This window comes from Muscardinus avellanarius (genome assembly GCF_963383645.1).
Source record: "Muscardinus avellanarius genome assembly, chromosome: 3".
Classification (NCBI taxonomy): Eukaryota; Metazoa; Chordata; class Mammalia; order Rodentia; family Gliridae; genus Muscardinus; species Muscardinus avellanarius.
The window spans coordinates 97926516-97947873 of NC_137788.1; the positions used below are offsets into that span (position 1 = coordinate 97926516).

A 21358-nucleotide genomic window follows, 5' to 3' on the forward strand; every position below is an offset into this window, starting at 1 on the left:
AAACAGGGTCTGAGTTGCAAAGGGCTTCACTAAGTAGCAGAGGCTGTCCATGCAACTCGATCCTCCAGTCTCAGCCTCCCAAATGCTCGGATTACAAGGGTGCATCACCACACCCGGCTTTACAGAAATATCTTTGTGTTCACATGTAATTAAACTAGAAGCCTAATTAAATTGCTGTTACTATAAGCTTGGAGAACTTTAAGTTGGTTCCAGGAGCCACTGTAGCTTGGGGAAAAAACTAAGTCATGAGAAACTTGTGCCTATCTTTAGTTACACACTTGCTCAAAAGGAAACAATGTGAAAGAACACTGGCACAGATGAGCATCAGTGTCCCGTGGCAGATCACAGGTTAAAAGTCACTTGAAGAAGCCCCACCATCTCACCATCAGGAGCAGCCTCTCTCTACATGCTCAAGCAAGCCCCTGTGTCCTTGTACTCAACAGCATATGTTTGCACATAACCTATGCACAGTCTTACATGATGTTTAAATCATCTCTAGATTACTTGTAGCTAATAAAATGTAAATGCTATCTGTATAGTTATGCTGTGTTGCTTAGAGTATAATGACAAGAAAAAAGTCTGCACCAGCTTAGCATAGACATTTTTTCCCCTGAATACTTTTTTTTTTTTTTTTTTTTTGGGTGGTGCTGGGGTTCCTGGAAACCCTTCTACCTCCAGGCTACACTCCCAGACACCTATTTTTTTTTAATATATATTTTTATTTGGAAACAGGGTCTCTTAAGCCAGCAAGGCCGGCTTCGAATCTGCACGATCCTCCTGTTTCCATCTCCCAAGCGCGAGGATTAAAAGCGTGCGCCACCACGCCCAGGTTCCTGAATACTTTTGATTCCAAATTTGTTGAATCTGTAGATGCAGAACCCACAGATACAAAGGGCCAACCATAAGCCAATCCACCTACTATGTGCTGGACCATATTTGGGACACTGGGAAATGCAGTGATAATAGATGCTTGAGCTCATGAAGATTATACTCTGTAAACTGACTTCTCTTTTTTTTTTTTGTTTTTGCGGGTCTGGGGATGGAACCCAGGGGCATTTGACCTCTGAGCTACACCCCCTGCCCTATTTTTTATTCTTTATTTTGAAACCGGATCTCAATGAGTTGCAGAGGGCCTCACTAAGTAGCTGAGGCTGTCCGCGAACTGTGATCCTCCAGGTCTCAGCCTCCCGAATGCTGGGACTTCTCTTATGCAGAAGTCTAGACATCAAGACTAAACATGCTAGACATTTAATTTAGAGAAGACAGCTTGTCAGAGTGTGGGGAGTGGGACTACAAAAGAGCATAAAGCCTAATGGAGTAATTAATTGGTTGGGAAACCAGGTACAAGTCATTTCTCTCTTGGGAATCCATCTCCTCAGGAGTAAAAATGAAGTATGCTCCTTTACTCATGGAAATAATAAGAATCAAATCAAATAGCATACAGAGGCAAGGTATTGGTGAACCCATAAAGACTGGGAATCTAGGAGTAGACTTCTAAACCCCAACTAATGGGACACAGTGATGTGTGGGAGAGGTCTGGAACACAACATGGGCGATGGTTTTGCAGGCAGGAAGAAAATCTTAGCAGAATACAGTTCTGTTAAATAAGGCATTGCTAGGATCATAAAACATGAGCCAAAAATAAGATCACAAATGTTCCAGTTCTCATGGAGACTATTCTTAGAAATGAAAAAGCTAAACATAAAAAGTACAAGTTTTCAAATCTATTCAATTATTCAGAGTTTCCTGAGAGGCAGGATGATACACAGGAGAACACTGGGCTAATAATCAGTTGGCCTGAATTTTATTTCCAGTTCTGCCAAAAGCTGTGTGAACCCAGGCACCACAACCTAACATCACCATGGGGAAGGGCTGCAGTGATAGTCTCTCTAGTCCCTATAAGCTTTAGAATTCTATGACTCATCAATAATTTAGCCACTTAGTTTGCTTTTCCACTGAGATGCACTTATTCGTAAAGAACAGCAAACCAGCTCCAGTTGCCCAATACCCATTTTACAACAGCAACCCCATTGTCTAGACACCCTGACAACCCACGCACACAAAAAGGAAGCAAGAGAGACTTCCGATGCAGTGCTATCCATGCGCTGTAAGCCTATGCATTCCACCTCTCAGAGGAACTTGTATACCATCACTCAAATTCAAATTTACTAAGCTTGTTAGAGTTGTCAATTGTTAAAAAAATCTGCTTTCTCAGCTTACAGAGGAAGCAAATCATATTTGGGAAGGGAATGGTGTATATAAAGACAGGCAAACTGCAACAAGAAGGAACAGGATATTGCAGGGGGAATATGGTTTCCACAAAACAAAAAAGTAAATGTAAACAGGCAAATACCAGTGCCATGCTTAAAAATATGGGCCACTAGAAATGGGAGGGAAAAAACCCATATACCTGAATAGCCCTGTGGGTTATATGCCATACAATATTAATGTGAGACATAGTGTAGCTGTGTGTGTGTGGGGGTTACTGGGGATTGAACTGAAGGGTGTTCTTCTACTTCTGAGCTATACCCCCAGCCCTATTTTTTTTTAAACAGGGTCTTACTAAGTTGCAGAAGGATAGTATGGCATAATTTAATCTCTTCTTAATAAACAAAGAACTTACTTCAGACTAAGAATGTCAAGAAATACTTTAGAAAAGTTTTTATTAAAAAAACAAAACAAGAGCCAGTGTAGTCGTGCACGCTTGTAATCCCAGCATTTGGGAGTCTGAGACAGGAAGATGTTCATGGACAGCCTCAGCTACTTAGTGAGGCCCCTTGCAACTCAGTGAGACCCTGTTTCAAAATAAAAAATAAAAAATAGGGCTGGAGGTATAGATCAGAGGTAAAATGTCCCTGGGTTTCATCCCAAGTACCGGAAAAAAAAAAAAAAAAAAAAACAACAACAACAAAAAAAAAAAATCAGGTGTGATGGCGCACACTAGTAATCCCAGTATTTGGGAGACTAACACAGGAGGATTGCAGGTTCACTGGCAGCCTCAACTATTCAGGCCCTTAAACTTAGTGAGACCCTGTTTCAAAATAAAAACAAAATAGGACTGGGGGTATAGCTTGGAGGTAGAATGCCTCTGGTTTCAATTCTCAGTTACCAAAAAACAAACAAAATAGCCAGCCAAGTGTGGTAGCATGTACCTATAATCCCAGTTGGATTGGAGTATTACAGGTTCCAGGTCAACCTCAGCAACTTAGTGAGACTCACCTCAACTTAGTAAAATCCAGTTTCAAAATAAATAATAAAATAGGGCTGGGGATGTAGCTCAGAGGCAGTGCTCCTAGGTTCAATCCCAAATAATATACACAATTAAAAAAAATTGGCACTTAAAAGGGTAGCTTAGTTTTTGAAAACTTCAACTCCATGGAACAATTTATTGCTAATCAAATCCAGTAAATAAGATACATTTCAAAACTTTTGGCATTTAATTTTTACATCTTAGTCTCATTTCAAAGTGAGGAAGAGCTATATTCCACTTGCCAGTTGACTGAGCTGCCAGAACCATGAAAGCTGGCTGCTCACCATGGGTGTGGGGACTCGCTCCCAACTCCCTCCCTCAGCTACCACTGCCCTGGCCTTCTTCCAGAGCTGAGTACACCAAGCTCTTTCTATCCTAGGCCTTGTGAACATGCTGTTCTCTCTGCCTGCACTCCTCCTGGCAAAATTCTATTCACCTTTATGTATCAGTTTATCACTGTCAACATGATTCACATTATGTGAGACTATAATGCACCAATAAAAACATTTTTTAAAAAAGTATCAGTTTAGGACCAGGCATGGTGCCGCATGCTTGTAATCCCAGTGTTCTGCTTGTAGTCCCAGTGTTCGGAGGCAGAGACCAGAGGATCGCAGTTCCTGGACAGCCTCAGCTACTACTTAGGGAGGCCCTTCCCAACTTGTGAGACCCTGTTTCAAAACATTAAAGAGAAAGACTACCAAAGCGCAGGAAATTAAAGCAAGAATTAATAAGTGGGATCTCATCAAACTAAAAAGTTTCTTCTCATCAAAGGAAACCATCAAGAACCTAAAGAGGAAGCCTACAGAATGGGAGAAGATCTTTACCAGCCACCACTCTGATAGGGGCTAATATCCAGAATATACAAAGAGCTCAAAAGACTCTACACTAGCAAAACAGACAACCCAATGAAGAAATGGGCAACTGAACTGAATACACACTTCACAAAAGAAGAGATACAAATGGCCAATAGATACACGAAAAGATGTTCAACATCACTAGCCATCAGAGAGATGCAAATCAAAACTACACTGAGATTCCATCTAACCCCAGTCAGAGTAGCAAGCATAAAGAAATCAAACAACAGTTGCTGGCGAGGATGTGGGGAAAGAAGAACTCTTTTACACTGTTGGTGGGAGTGCAAAGTAGTTCAGCCACTATGGAGATCAGTGTGGAGATTACTTAGAAAACTGGGAATAGATCTACAATTTGATCCGGCTATACCACTCCTGGGTATCTTTCCAAAGGGGTTGAAATCAGAGAACTACATTAGCATATGCATACCCATGTTCATAGCAGCACAGTTTGTAATAGCCAAAATATGGAACCAACCTAGATCTCCATCAATAGATGAATGGATTGCAAAATTATGAGAAATACAATTGAATTCTATTCAGCTATAAAGAATAATAAAATAATAGCATTTGCAAGAAGATGGAAAGAACTGGAGAACATTATGTTAAGTGAGATCAACTAAGCACAGAAAGAGAAGGGACATATGTTTTCTCTAATATGCCCAAGCTAGGGAGTAGTGGTAATACCAGAGGGACTCCAGATGATGGAGGGGAAACCTCAGCAAAGCTTGAACTGAAGGATAGGAGAGGAAGAAAGCTGAGGTTGTTCAATGGAGGAGCTACATACAAATATGTGTAATAGTATAAATATTAATATGGCTAACCTGGACACTCTTTATTGGGAGGGGGAAGGGAAGTGGGGGGGAGAGGGCACGAAGCACAATCTAAATGTACACGATTTTCAATATGTTCCATTTATAAATAAAATAAAATATGGAAAAAAATTAACCAAAAACAAAAAACAAAAAGACTAAAAACAGTATCACTTTAAATAAGTTCTCAGCAAGTCCTTCCTAATGCAATAGATAAAGGAACATCTGTCAATGACCCTCCTGTGATGACTTCTTTTCCCCTTGATACTTACCATATTTGTAATTGTGTATTGTTTAAAGGCCATTTCCTCTCTTGTTCCATAAAGTTCCATAAAGGCAGAGATCATACCGGTTGTGCTCCCCACCAGTTCCCAGGACACAGGATCCAATATACATGCAGATACTCCATAAACCATTGTTGAATTAAATAATAGCGGTAGTATTTAACCTTTACTGAACACTTATTAAATTAGTGTTATATATGTTATTATTTGGCATTGCTACCACCTCCTAAATGTAGAAAGCAGCTTAGATAAGTAATTTGCCCAAAGCCTCACATCTAGTAAATGGTAGAACAATGTTTCAAACTCATGTCTGTCTGGCTCCAGACAACACATTTAAACACTACTCTTTACTTTGAAGCTACTAGAGGAGGTTATAGGTCTAACACTACAACATATAAGTACAGGTAGAAACTTCCTCAACAATACCTCCACAGCTCAGGAAATTAAAACAAGAATCAATAAGTGGGACAGCATTAAACTAAAAATTTTCTGCTCATCAAAGGAAACCATCAAGAGTCTAAAGAGAAAGTCTATATAATGGAAGATCTTTTCCAGCTATCATTCAGATAGAGGACTAATATCTAGAATATAAAAATAACTTAAAACACTTTACACTAAAAAAAAAAACTCAAATCAAGAAACGGGCAACTGACGCCAGGCACGGTGGCACATGCTTGTCATTCCAGCATTTGAGAGGCTGAGACAAGAGGATTGTGCAGGTTCGAAGCCAGCCTCAGCTATTTAGTGAGGCCCTTTGCAACTCAGTGAGACCCTGCTTAAAAATAAAGAATAAAAAATAGGGCTGGGGGTGTTGCACAGAGGCAAAATGGGTTCCATCCCCAGTACCGCAAAAAGGGGGTGGGGGCAACTGAACTAGATAGACACTTCACAAAAGAAGAAATACAAATGTCCAATAAATACATAAAAATATTCAACATCATTAGCAATCAGGGAGATGCAAAACAAAACTACACTGAGATTCCATCTAACCCCAATCTGAATGGTAATCAGCAAGAAGCCAAATAACAATACTGGTGAAGATGTGGGGAAATTGGACTCTTCTACACTCTTGGTGGAATTGCAAATTAGTTCAGCCACCATGAAGATCAGTGTGGAGATTCCTAAGAAAACTGGGAATAGATCTACTATGTGATTCAGCTATACCACTCCTGGGTATCTTTGCAAAGGGGCTAAAATCAGAGAACTACAGTAATATACGCATACCTATATTCATAGCAGCACAATTTGCAATAGCCAAACTATGAAATCAACCTAGGTGTCCATCAACAGATGAATGGGTTATAACATTATGGGATATGCACACAATGAAATTCTACTCAGGCTGGGCATGGTGGCGCATGCTTGTAATCCCTGTGCTTGGGGGCGGAGACAGGATGATCGTACAGGTTTGAAGCCAGCCTCGCTGGCTTAGGAGACCCTGTTTCCAATTTTAAAAAATATATATAAAAAATAGGTCTGGGAGTGTAGCCCGGAGGTAGAAGGATTTCCAGGAACCCCAGTGCCACCAAAGTAAGAAAAGAAAAGAAAAGAAAAGAAAAGAAATTCTACTCAGCAATAAAGAATAAAATTATGTCATTTGCAGGACTACCTGGAGAACATTATGTTAAGTGAAATTAGTCAGTCACAAAAAGTGAAGGGTCATATGTTTTCTCTAATATGAGGAAGCTAGGGAGTAATCAGGAAACCAGAGAGACTTTAGAAAATGTAGGAGGACCCTCAGTGGAGCCATGGCGGTGGTATAGAGAAAGGGGATGGGGAGAGGGGGGATCAATGAAGGAATTACTACCACTGACATGATATACATATGTGCGAATACCAGGATCAGTCTCAGTACCCTGTATGAGGAAGGGGGGGAGAATGGGGAGGAGGCCAGGGGAAAGCCCACCAAGTGCGGTGTGCATGTATGTCACTATCACCATAATTTACAGTATGATGTGAGATTATAAAACATCAATAAAAGTATATGAAAAGCTGGGTGTGGTGGCACATGCCTGTAATTCCAGTACTTGGAAGACTAAGACAGGAAGATCGCAAGTTCGAAGCCAGCCTCAGCAATTTAGTGAAGCTCTTAGCAACTAAGGAGAACTTCATTCCAAATAAGATATAAAATCAGGCTAGGGGTGTAGCTTGAAGGCAGGATGCCTTTGGGTTCAATCCTCAAAACAAAAACAAAATAGTCACTAACTCTAAATATCTAAAAACTGCCAAAGAAAAGTAGTTATTAAAAACATCTGTTTTGGCCGCGTATGGTGGCTCACACTTATAAGAAGCCCAGCATTTGGGAGGCTGAGACAGGAGGATTGTGGTTCGAGTGAGGCCCTCTGCAACTCATGAGACCCTGTTTCAAGATAAAGAATAAAAAATAGGACTAGGGGGTGTATCTTGGAGGTAGAATGCCCCTGGGTTCTATCCCCAGTACCACACAGAAAAAATCTGTTTTATAATTGTGAGTTATTTAAAACTATATACAAAAGCTGGGCATGGTGGCATACACTTATAATCTCAGTACTTGGGAGGCTGAGACAGCAGGATTATAGGTTCGAGGACAGCCTCAGCAACTTAGTGAGACCCTGTTTCAAAATAAAATCAGGCTAGAGGTGTAGCTTGGAGGTATAATGCCCATGAGTTCAATTCCTAGTCTCAAAAATAAATAAATAAATAAATAAATAAATAAATAAATAAACTATATACACTTGACAGTTTCATAACCTGATGTCCAGATCATATAGTGAGGGTTTTCTGATTATTCATCTGATTATTACTTTCTCCTCCATTTCTGATAGATTCTAGAAAGGCACACTGGACAAGTGACCTTTACCTCACCCTATCCTTGTTACTGGGCAAAACTATTACTGCACAGGGCAAGAGGCTTTACCACTCTCCATGCTCTGCAAAAATCAGGAGTCAAATTGGCAAGAACATAGGTTTTATTCAAAGTCAGCTTTGAAGGAAGGTAGAAAAAACTTCTTTGTTTCAAATTATTTTCTTCAGAGAGCCAACCCCCCCGTCCCCCACCAGAAAGCTTTAATAAAAGAAGAGATGGCAAAATGGACAAGTTAGGAAGTATACATGTGCAGATGCAGAGAGCCAAAGAACTTGTCAGTCTCAGCTTTCTTGATGTCCCTCCCACCAGGGCTGGGGTGGGTAGGCCCTGGGCTTTTACTCTCAACATGAAGAACTGCAGCAAAAGAAGTTGAGTAGTTAAAACAATCTGGGGTTCTCAGTGTGAGGAAATTGTCTTTTAGGGTCTGTTTCATCTCACCTTTATTTTTACCGAGTCCAAAGATATAAGTAGTACAGTCAACTATCAGTATTCCAAGGGGGGTTGGGTCCAGAAGCCCCTTGCCCCAATTCTCTGTGGATAGCAAAATCCACAGATGCTCAAGGTCTCATATAAAGTGTTGTAGCATACCCTCCTATATACTTTAAATCATCTGTAGATTACTTATAATACCTAAGACAACCGGGCATGGTGGCACACGCTTGTAATCCCCGCGCTTGGGAAGCGGAGACAGGAGGATCACGCAGGTTCAAAGTCAGCCTTGCTCGCTTAAAAGACCCTGTTTCCGCCGGGCATGGTGGCGCACGCATGTAATCCCAGCGCTTGGGAGGCTGATCACACAGGTTCGAAGCCAGCCTCAGCTACTTAGTGAGGCTCTCAGCAACTTAGTGAGGCTCTCAGCAACTTAGTGAGGCTCTCAGCAACTTAGTGAGGCTCTCAGCAACTTAGTGAGGCTCTCAGCAACTTAGTGAGACCCTGTTTCCAAATAAAGTATAAAATAGGTCTGGGAGTATAGCCCAGAGGTAGAAAGCCTCTGGGTTCCACCCCTAGTACCACCAAAAAAAAAAAAAAAAAAGAGACCCTGTTTCCAAAGAGAAATAAAAAGCTTAATACAATGTAAATGAGATGTAAATCACTGTTATACTATATTGTTTAGGGAATAATGACAAGAAAAAAGTATGTACACTTTGGTACAGATTTTTTTCCCACTCTGTGGTACTAGAGATAGAACCCAGGAGGATTCTACCTTTGAGTTAAACCCTCAGCCCTTTTTTGTTTTGAAACAGGTTCTTCATAAGTTGCTAAAGTTATCCTCAGACCTACAATCCTCTTGTCTCAGCCTCCAAGTACTGGGATCAGCCATGCACCACTACACCAAGCACAAACACACTGTGTGTGTGTGTGTGTGTGTGTGTGTGTGTGTGTGTGTGTGTGTGTGTGTGTGGTACTGAGGGTAGAACCCAGGGGCATTCTACATCTGAGCTACACTCCCAGCATTATTTTTTTTCTTTATTTTGAAATAGGGTCTCACTGAGTTGCAAAGGGCCTCACTAAGTAGTAACTGAGGCTGACTGCAAACCATGATCTTCCTGTCTCAGCCTCCCAAATGCTGGGATTATAAGTGTCTGCTACCACACCTGGCTTTACAGATGCACTTTTTTTTTAATAAAAAAGTATTTTCTATCTATGATTAGTTGAATCCATGAAAGTGGAAGCTATAAAGGGCCAACTGTACCTATTTATTTTTTATTTTCTTTTTTTGGTAACGGGGAAAGAACTCAGAGGCTACCTTCAAGCTATACCCCTAGCCCTATTTTTTGTTTTTATTTTTAAAGAGGGACTTGCTAGGTTGATGAGTCTCACTACTTGTTGAGGCTGTCCTCCAACCTGCGATCCTCCTGTCTCAACCTCCCAAGTACTGGGATTACAGGCATGTGCCACCACTCCTGGCTTGCATCTATTTCTTAATTCCAATCTGGTTCCCATGACTACCTATAACAATTCTCTAGAACTATTACAGCTCTGGAAAAAAATTTAAACACATAAATATTTAGGCATCTAACTGGTAATGTATCAGAAACACTGTAGAGCTAATCACTGTAAGAAACCCTCAATAAAAAATGAATACATTGGGTGCAGTGGCACACACCTGTAATCCCAGTACTTGGAAGGCTGAGAGAGGAGGCTCTCAGGTTCAAGGCCAGCCTCAACAATTTAGTGAGACCCTGTTTCAAAATAAAAAGGGCTGAGGGTGTAACTCAAAAGTCTCTGGGTTCATTCTCCAGTACAAAAGAAAGAAAGAGAAAAAGAAAAAGAAATAAAAGAAAACGAAAAAAGAAAAAGAAAAAAAAGCAAGCTGGGCATGATGGTACTTGCCTGTACTCCCAGTACTTGGGATGCTGAGACAGGAGGATAACAGGTTTTAGGCCAGCTTCAGCAACTTAGTGAGACTCTGTTTCAAAATAAAGAATAAAAAGGGCTGAGGGTATAGCTTAGAGGTATAGTGTCCCTGGGTTCTCAGTGCCCCTCCCCTCCCAAAAAAAGATGGATACTCACTAAATCTCACAGATTCTTAGTCTTTGCACCTTAAGAGACAGGTATTACATCTTTCATTTAGTTAATGAAAAAAAAAATAAGGTTTGGAAAAATGAATTTGTTCATGGTCATAACTGAAGTTTAAATCCAGGTCTAATACCTAAGACTTGTCTCTTCATTCTAAACTATTGCCTCAAAGAACTATCAATCATATTAACAAGTTAAAAAGTTGATGTAATCACAAAGTTTAAGAAGAACACTGCCATATATGCTTCTCACATTTCTGCCAATCTTGACTCACTCTGATCCTTGCCACCCCCGCCCAAGCCTGTCATCCAACCCTGCCAAGTGCTAAAACCAAACACATGGATTCCTCATTTGTCTCCTTTTATGCACATGTTCCTTGGGAGCTGGTTCAGGACTGTATCAGAATCATTGGCTGACAAGTGTGTCCTGTGGAGGCTGTGACAGATCAACAGGCTTAAGAAATTACACAAGTCATACAGTACTTCCAAGTGTTCAAAACATCTTTGTATATAATTTCCCTCCAAAGCCTCCTTTTATATGAGGGGAGGCCTTAGAAAAGGACAACTGAGCTTTGCTGACAGTACTATGACCTCAAAGAGCAGAACAGAATTCACAGCTATATGAGCTATGATTGGAATCTATAGCCTTTGCCTTACTTCTAAAGCAAGTACATTGATTTAAAACAGCTCTATGACACTTGCAAATGTAGCACCATGTTGGGACATCTGGTTCCTACTTTCATCTCTGGGCCCATCAGTAAAAGTAAGGCATATGACCAGTTAATGAGCCTAATAATCTATGATCCAAGTTGTTAAACACATTATCAGGGCGTATACAACCTTTTCCTGGTTCACAAGTGTTCGGAAAAGAGAAATTTCTCATGCCTTGGCTCACATTCTCCCTTGATAATACCCAGAAGTCTGGAAATGCCCCTTGGCACATTAGCATCTCAAGGATTCCCTGACTTCCATGCTGCTCTCCTGAGGGCATCTGCTTCCCATCTCACAGCAGGGGAGCCTTGGGAAGGGGAACTCTTGGCTCCCCATGGCTGCCTCTGGTTTCTCCAGCTCTGGACTCAGGACTATTGCTATCTGTTAAAACACTCTCGCCAGTGTGTCCTAGTCCCAAACTCCTCGCCCACACTGCCCCTCTCTGTCCACTCACTTACAGAGCTATCATTTTTACTTCCCTATATGTTTTCATGGAAATCTCAGTCATACTCCTCACCAATTACCCCTCTCTCTAAAATAAAGTGTCCCCTGAATAACTTCTGAGTGTACCTTCGATTTTCCTTACTCAATGCCTTTACAGAGATCCCTATGAATTAAGCTCACCTTGATTGTCTCTCCATCCAGGAGGTCTTCCCAGATCATTGCACCACAGTGGTCATGCCATCCTTCAAACTCCCAGTAAGCCGTCTCTGAGTACCTAAATCCTTACAAGGGGACCAGGGTCTAGCTTTGTTTATGTACAGGCCTTGACTTCATTCAATACGGTGTGGGAGGCTCAGAAAGTGTTCAAATAAATGATATCTACATAATACTTTATGTTAAACAAGACACTTCTTCTAAATAAATTAAGAGCCTGCTTCTCTACTTTAAAAAAACAACTATAAGCCAGGGGTGGTGGTGCACACTTGTAACCCACTTAGGAGGCTGAGAAAGGAGGATCACAGGTTCGCACCCAGCCTCAGCTCTTAGTGAGGCCCTCTGCAACTTAGTGAGACCTTGTCTCAGAATAAAGAATAAAAAATAGGGCTGGGGATGTAGCTTGGAGGTAGAATGCCCCTGGGTTCAATTCTCAGTATCACACACATACACACACACACACACACACACACACACACACACACACACACACCAAAAAAAAAAACCCAAAAAAAACCAAAACCAAAACAAACAAACAAACAAAAAAAACACAACTACAAATGTCAGAGAAATGGTTGTCCATGATCAGGCTACAAAAGAGCCGAGCCTACACTCAAAATCTGGATATTGAGATGTCTGTTTAGAATTTTGTATACAACCTTCCTTCCTTCCTTTCTTTCTTTTTTATAGTACTGAAGATGGAACCCAGGAGCATTGTACCTCTGAGCTACACCCTCAGCCCTATTTTTTAGTCTCTTTATTGTTGAAACAAGGTCTCATTGAGTTGCAAATAGCCTCACTAAGTAGCTGAGGTTGTCCTCGATCCTCCGATCCTCCGGTCTGGCCTCTAGAATGCTGGGATTATAAGCGTGCACTACCATGCCTGGCTCTACAACCTATCTATGTTTCAAATCCCTTATAACAAAGAGCAAATACTATATAAGTATTTGATCTGATCTACCTTGACTGAGAAGTATTAAATAAAGACTGTCCTTCCTATCCAGGCATGGTGGTGCATGCCTGTAATCTCAGTACTTGGGAGTCTAAGATAGGAGGATCACAGGTTTGAGGCCAGTCTCAAAAATTTAGCAAGGCCCTCCACAACACAGGGAAATCCTGTTTCCAAACAAAAAGGCTTGAAGGTAGGATGACCCTGGGTTCATTCCCCAGTACTCCCTCCCCCAACAAAAAGATTGTCTTTCCTAGTTTGATTTCTCTTGGCCCTTCAGGGTGATCTTACTGTTGAACCAGACTTACAAACTGGCACAAATGCAATGTTAGACCTTAGAGCCAGGAGTGGTGATGCACGCTTGTAATCCCAGCACTTGGGAGGCTGAGACAGGAGGATCGGAGGTTCAAGGACAGCCTCAGCAAGCAGTGAGACTCTCATCAACCAAGTGAAGCCCTGTTTCAAAATTAAAAAAAAGAAAAAAAGGGCTGGGGATGTAGCTCAGAGGTAGAATGCTCCTGGGTGCCACACACACACACACACACACACACACACACACACTACACAAAGAAGACAAAAAGAAGTTCTAATTTTTTTTTTTTAATATGCAGAGCAAGCCAGGCGGCGTGGTGGTGCACTCTTATAATTCCAGCATTTGGGAGATGAAGAATCACAGTTTCAGGACAGCCTCAGCCACTTAGTAAGACCCTTTGCAAACTCAGTGAGACCTGTTTCAAAATAATGGAAAAAAAATTGGGCTGGGGTATAGCTCAGAGGTAGCATGCCCCCGGGTTCCATCCCAAGTACCAAAAAAAAAAAAAAATAATAATAATAATAAAAATTAAAAAAAATTAATGAAAGCAAAAAAAAAGAGAGAGAGTACTCAGCCAGGCATGGTGGTGCACACTTGTAATCCAGTACTTGTGAGGCTGAGACAGAAGGATTTCAGGTGGGTGGCCAAGCTCAGCTACTTAGTGAGGCCCTCTGCAACTTAGTGAGACCCTGTTTCAAAATAAAGAATAAAAAATAGGGTTGGGGGTGTAGCTCAGAGGTAGAATGCCCCTGGGTTCAATTTCCACACTGTAATAATAATAAAAAAAGGATAGTACTTATAACCCTAAAAGAAACCAATGTACATTTTCTTCTGATGAAAATAAATCAAGCCAATTAATCATACGTAAGTATAGTTAAGAGTAAGCTGGCCATCTATTTTTAACCACACAGAAAGAAAACCACACTTACTGCTACATATCAACTGGATTTGCTTTTGGGACTATTCATGCTAGCAGCTTTTATTAGCATTAGATTTTTTAAGCAACAAGGAATGATAAACTATTACTCAAAACAAGAGACAAATGTCTTTCATAGTTATATGAAAAAAAATCCTGCTATCTTTTAAAAACACTCATATTTCACTGCAGCAAGTTCTGGAGGTGGTAACAAATCACCCCCAGATGTGAAATCCATGCTATGTTCAAGTTTGGCTAGGAAACTGCGTGGCCACAATTTATTTCTAAATTTGGAATCAACCAATAAACATTTGTGATCACAACCTCTGGCCTCTTCTACTTGAATCACAGAAATTTTTTTAGACATTTTAAAGCTAGTCCAAAACTTCCCCTGTTGTAGATGAGAAACTGAGGGCCAAAGACTGAAATATAAAACAGAAAATAAATTACATTCACAAAGAATAATCTCAGCAGAACCAGAGGTTCTGAATGGAAGGATTTTGTTTTTACTGTGGTTTCCTGAGGCTGGGTTGGGGGTAGAGAAGGAAAAATAGCCTCGATCTTTAAATAAACCCACATGCACAGTATTCACCTAACAATCTCTATAGTTGTGATGAGCCTGTCATTTCCATTCATTCAACACACCAGCTCAAAGCCACATATTACTAACCCAACTTTGTAGCCACCATTAAACAACAAAAAAGCTGCACAGAGTTGACTGAAATGGATCAGCTTGTTCCTCAAGCACCATTACTCCTAAAACCCACCTACATACAGATCAAGGAGGCCACAGAGTGGGCACAATGAGTTTCTAACAAGTTTCTAAAAGAGGGGTCAAAGAGACAATAGAAACATTGCTTATAAAGGCAGAGAAAGGGAACTGAAAACAGAAATTTACAAATTCAGTAGCTATTTCATGTTATTTTTGGAACCACTGCTATATAACAAAGATTTCTAGAACTAATTGATGGTTTCATCTGCCTTAATATTAGCTCTTCTTCATTAAAAAACATCTGAGATTCATTTCTCCATTCTCAAAATGAAGTTCATTTTCTGTAAAGATGGGAATTGAGGGGGAAGAAGAGTAAGAAGGGAGGAAGAAAAGGAAATGTTCATCCCCGCAGACCTGTGCCTGGCTGCAGCTGGGTATGCAGCCTGGCATGCTCACAAAGGGTAACAGGCCAACTAGGAGAAAGTTGGGGAGCACAGCTTCTGCAGTGTCTAAGGGTCTGCTGCCTGTTAACAAGAGCTGATTGCAAATGGGCCAAGTGCAGAAGAAACTGTTAACAGCATCTGTGAACCTGACAGGAAAGAAAACATCACAACAGCAGGGGGAGAACCTATTATCATTATTACAGAAAGAAAACAGCCATTAGAAACTAACCAGAACATAAGCCTCTTCCAATTATTTTCACAAGCAGAGATAAAATTCAAATTTTGAATTAAAAATCAGTATGCTCAGAGCCAGAAGAGAATTTACCAAATTGTTACAGTGTGTTCCCTTCGAGCCATGTGTCAAACCTGGATGGCTTTCTACTCTCACCTCAACCAAACTTTAGATGAAAACTAACCTTTCCCCATGTAAACAAGACTTCATCAAATCTGCTCATAGGCCATACAGGAATCCCTAACGCACACATTGTCTTCTTACACATCCCTTTTGGGGTCAAAGGTCTAACCGTTACACTGCATGACAGAACTTTTTTAGTATGTGTATGTGCCCCAGTGGGGTCTGAACCCAGGGCAATCTACCTCTCAGCTACACTCCCAGCCCTTTTTATTTTGAAACTGGGTTTTGCTAAGTTGCCCAACCTGGCCTACAATCTGTGATCTTCTGTCTCAGCCTACCAAGTACTGAGATCACAAGTGTGCGCCACCATGCACAGTTGGTCGAGGGCTCTTCACGAGGATTTTGCTCACTCTACTCAACCAGGACCCAGGAGAGCCTTCAGAATTCCTGTGCCTTGGCCCAAAGTGAATGGGAGAAACAGGCTTAACAGAATATTTGGTAAAGGGCAGAAGTGGGATGCTGAGAAAGGCAGAGTGAAGAAAGCCTAAGTGCTGGAATAAATGAGGCAGTCAGGAAATTCTGGGGCCGTGCAAGGCACTCACCAACCTTCAGATTATCAGGTGTTTCAAAGGTCGGGATCCACAACAGCAGGCTGGGAGCAGCAGCTCTACAGACACCAACAGGCGCTTTGGGTCCTGTCAGCCTGGACTCTGCTCAGCCAGTGCCACTAACAAACACACACATTCTTCTACAAGCTGACGGCGGCACATATAACAGCCTCCCAACAGGGCCTGTTTATTTAAGCAGCCAGATGCTTTGATGCTAGGATAGGAATTGGGAAGTTTTACTTAAAAAATTGTAAGTGGAGAGAGGAGGGAACATAAGCAACAGTCTCTGGCTTCATTTGTCATCGGTTGAAAAGCTCTAAGGAAATTGTCAAATGGTCTGTGCACAGGAATGAGAAATAAGGAAATTATGTCAGCCACCACTCTAACCGTGGCCCAGGCATTTCAACTACTTAAGACAGAGCGTCATGCCTATCTCAGAGGAGTGTTTACATCGGGAATGTTTTGAAGCAACCCAACTGAGTAGCCAACATTACTGAAACCTGGGCCTGCCTGCTCAATTTCTCTCATGTACAAAAGTTCTCTCATGTACAAATGTTGTGAACACTCCAAGCACTTGAAAAAAACGATTCAGCCACAATCTGTGGCCTGGAAACCATTTGGGGCTAAAAGCAAAAATAAGACTATTGAATTTAAGAAAACAACATTCATGAATTATCTCTAATAATAAAAAATAATAGTTAATTACATATTGAGTGCTAACTAGATGCCAGACATTGTTCTAGTGAGTTAATATCTCATACATTTTATATGCACACTCATTTATTTCTCATAACTACCCCATGAATGAAATATTATCTCCTTTTTATACATCAGAAATGGGGACACAGAGGGCCTAAGGAACTTACTCATGATAAAACAGAAAATAAGTAACATAGCCAGGTTCCAAATGTTGACAGGCTGACCCCAAAGTCTCCACAATGCTGGACTGCCTTCCCATGGTATGTCAAACCCTCAAAATAAAATGAGGAAGCATAATTTTTGATAAAAGAGCAAGTAGTTACATTTCTTCTTCCTCTCGTCATTCCTTTTGTTTTCTGTTTTGAGTAATATTTTTATTCTCACAGTCTTTCTTATGAGTCTATTATATTTATAATACTATAACAGCTGGGCGTGGTGGCACACACTTGTAATCCTAGTACTTGGGAGGCTGAAACAGGAGGATTGTAGGTTCGCAGCCAGCCTCAGCAACTTAGTGAATCCCTTACAACTTAATGAAGCCTTGTTTCCAAATAAAATAATAAACTAAGGCTGGGGGTGTAACACAAAGGTAGAATGCCCCGGGTTTTCATCTCCAGCACCACAAGCCCATACACACGAAAATACTATAATGAGAAAAAAAATCTTTCCCTCACCTTCTTCATATCCCATAATAGAGTACCTAATCATTATGCCTTCTATGTGAAAAATGTGTATGGTCCATAACAATCCCAAAATATTTGAAATAGACTTAAAATCAAGATCGAAAAGAATGGATATAAAAGGAAACATCTAAAACATCTAAAAGGGAGACAGGGAGGCTTGGGCAAAGAAAATAACCTGTTGAGTTTTAAAAGCAAAGGAGCTTGAGCCTTAGGAAACAGATCTCCTAAAACCATACCATAAAAGCACTGTCATGTTTTAGCTCTACTTTGCTTTCTTAGGAAGATTAGTTAAATGTTGATATATTCTCATGAGCCATGGAAAAGGTCTAGGAGACTTGTTAAAACCTTTTGAGGCTTTTCATTCTACAGTCTGAATGATCTTTTCTTTGTAACCTGGCAATCCCCCTACCCCTAGATCTGGGCTTTTGGAGGGCACTGGCATATACTGATTATATAAATTAATGTGGCTTGAAAAGAACAGCTTCAAGTTGTAAGAAGGAAGAGGAGAACCAAGAACTTTCGATTTTTCTTGGGTTTAAATCCTATTGTATTATATAGGAGAAACGACTCTAAATAGCACTTTATATATCTGTACAAAAGTATATATACCATGAGATAAAAAGTTGTCCTGTCATGCTAATACTTTAATTTTGCACTCTTTTAAAGGACCCAAACTACTACATCTCTTCAGGATCATTTATCATGACTTCTAAAAATACAGAACTGAAAATCAGACTACTATATAACAATTCCTAATCAAGGAAGCAGAACCTTTAAGAGCTATTTTACTGAATCATATCTATGGTGAAGGTTATTAACAAAGGCTTCACTCTTTTTTTTAATCAAATACAAATTACATAAAAAGGATGCAATCTCTGAAGAGACTATTGTTTAGTAATAACTACAAATGTAACTTTTTTTTTTAAGGTACTGGGGATTGACCCAGGGACATTCTACCTCCAAGCTACACCCCCAGCCCTATTTTTTTATTCTTTACTTTGAAACAAGGTCTCACTAAGTTGTTGGAGGGCTTCACTACATAGCTGAGGCTGGCCCCAAAACTGCAATACTCCTTTCTCAGCCTCCCAAGTACTGGGATTACAAGCATGTACCACCACACCTGGCTTGAAAATAGCTATTTTAAATAAGGTTACTGAAATAACACTGAAGAAAAAATCTAAAAAACAAACAACAAGAAACAAAATAGCAGCTACTGGGGTGGCACATGCCTGTAATGCCAGTACTTGAGAGGCTGAGACAGGAGGATCCCAGGTTCAAGGTCAGCTTTAGCCATGGAGGCCTTCACTAGCTTAGAGATCCTGTTTCAAAATTAAAAAAAAAAAAAAAGTAAAATAGAGTTGGGAGTATAGCTCAGAGGTAGAATGCCCCTGGGTTCAATGCCCAGTACCCAAAAAGAAGAGAAAGAAAAAAGGAAAATAAAAGAACCAAAGGGAAATTTCTTTATATATGGATTTTAAAGAATGGATGGTTTCAGATCCCCTCGCACTCATCTTATTCTCTTGCTTTGGAATCAATAAAATGACATATCGCCGGGTGTGGTGGTGCAACACTTGTAATCCCAGCATTTGGGAGACTGAGACAGGAGGATCATGGTTTGCAGACAGCCTCAGCTACTTAGTGAGGCCCTCTGCAACTTAGTGAGACCCTGTTTCAAAATAAAGAATAAAAACTAGAGCAGGGGGTCTTCCTTGAGTCTGGCTGGCTCAAGGAAGACGCGGTCCCCCTGTAAGTCAGTGTTGTAAAGTCTTTCTCAACTTCTCACTGTGAAAAGGCAGTTACATAATTCTATTTTTTTCTTCTCATCAAATAGGAAGATTTCTCAGTGCTCACTCCACCCTATCTGTACCTAAGCTGCCCCACCCTTCAGAGCACTAGCTAGCTCAGTTACCTTCATATGGCAGTTGCTGGGACTGCATTATAATGCACACTTATCCTTGAATACTTGTACTCTAACTTCAAGTGCCTCATGTCCCCAGATCTGAGAATTATGTCACAGGTAACAAGAAAGGTCCAGAAAAATAGTCCAAGGAGGCACTGACTTGATGATGCTGGATGGAATGCGGTTACACAAGGGCAAGTGCAGGTAGAGCGCGCAGCCACCCATCTGCCTCCATGCGCAACTCTTTGAAAGAGAAAAAGACATGAGGAGAAAATATACTGAAGTGAAAATACATTTCACAAATGTGGGTTGCCACAATTGTTAATTTTAGGAGGAAACAAAATGAGGAAGATACCCAAGCTGTACTGAAGCAAGGAGCCAGGACTTTTCTAACAATTTTCTCAATCTAGTAGTGTGCCAAAGGTTGAGTTGCTTCTCCCTATGGACAGAAATGCCACAATATTGAAAGTCTTTGCACCATGAACTGGCTTAAAGCAGAATATCTGCAATGTGTTTCTTAGCCATTGGAAATCTTGCCACAATAGAATAAAGACATCTGGTCAGAGTTCAATACCAGGGTAGATGGTCAGTTTTGAAGAAGAGATCATGTAAATAATATTTGATTGAGCCAGGCACGGTGATGTACACCTGCAAGCCCAGTAACTCGGGAGGCTAAGGCAGGAGGATCACAAGTTCCAGGCCAGCCTCATCAACTTAATAAGAACTTGTCTCAGAATAAAATAAAAGGGTCTGGGAGCCGGTGTGGTGGTGCACACTTGTAATCCCAGCATTCAGGAGGCAGAGACCGGAGGATCATGGTTTGCAGACAGTCCCAGCTCCACAGCGAGGCCCTTTGCAACTCAGTAAGACCCTGTTTCAAAAATAAAAAAATAAAAAAAACTAAAAAGTAGGGCAAGGGGTGTAGCTCGGAGGCACAATATCCCTGGGTTCCATCCCCAGTACCGCAAAATAAAAATAAAAATATAAAGGTCTAGGGATATAGCTCAGTGGCAGAACGACCCTGGGCTCAATCCCCAGTATTAGAAAATAAGGATGATGCGACTGAGCCAATAGCTCATGACGGGATGCACACAGAAGCCAACGCTATGGCTTTTGCAAAAAAGATTTCTTGTGGGTGGACTGACAAGAAAACAGGAGGAAGGCTCAAATCTGTCTCCCTGATGCAAAGAGTTCTGCGGCGAGGGTAGAGGGGAAACAGGGGGCCGGATAGTTGTAACCCTGAATGAATCTTGGTGGAACAGTTCCTACCCAGCAACTTGGCCCAGGTGGAACTTGGGGATAATTGTGTCCTATCTTGCAACTGGTGTTGGCAGCCCTCCGCCTACTCCAGGTCCCAGAGAACCTGTTCTCGTAGGACTTTGGGTTCCGCCAGCCTCTCAAGGTCATTTTGGGTCAAGTCCTAGGGTTCTGTGCCTGCATCCAGAAAAACAGCTTGAACCGTTTTTAGGCACAGAGAAATGGTCACATTTCATGGCTCCGTTTCAATGTCATCCCACTCCCCTGCCCGTTCCTTTATTAAGATACACGCCGCCGTGACCTCACAACTGCCCGGGGATTTCTGCACACTCGCCCCAACCACCCTGAAAGTCCTGACCCAAGAGGGCACCCCTCTGCCTCGGGGCCGCCCAACTTCTCCGGTAGGCACTTAAGGTAATGATTCCTCCAGCTTCCCGGAAGGGGATCGCGTCACTGAATCTGTTTATTGACCCGGCCGGGAAACGACGACGACTCTGGAGAGTATTGTGACAACTTCAAAAACAAACACGAAACAACGGAGCGAACGCGGCGCCGCCGGCGGCCGCCCTGTGACGCCGCTCGGGCCGCAGCGCC

General features: G+C 41.3%; 1 protein-coding gene across 1 annotated transcript in view; it reads right to left on the bottom strand.

The window, feature by feature from the left end:
- SORT1 (sortilin 1) overlaps positions 1-21358 on the bottom strand; it is a gene marked incomplete at its 3' end in the record, with an annotated part of 94530 nt that overhangs the window by 72789 nt on the left and 383 nt on the right. The window lies entirely within an intron of this gene.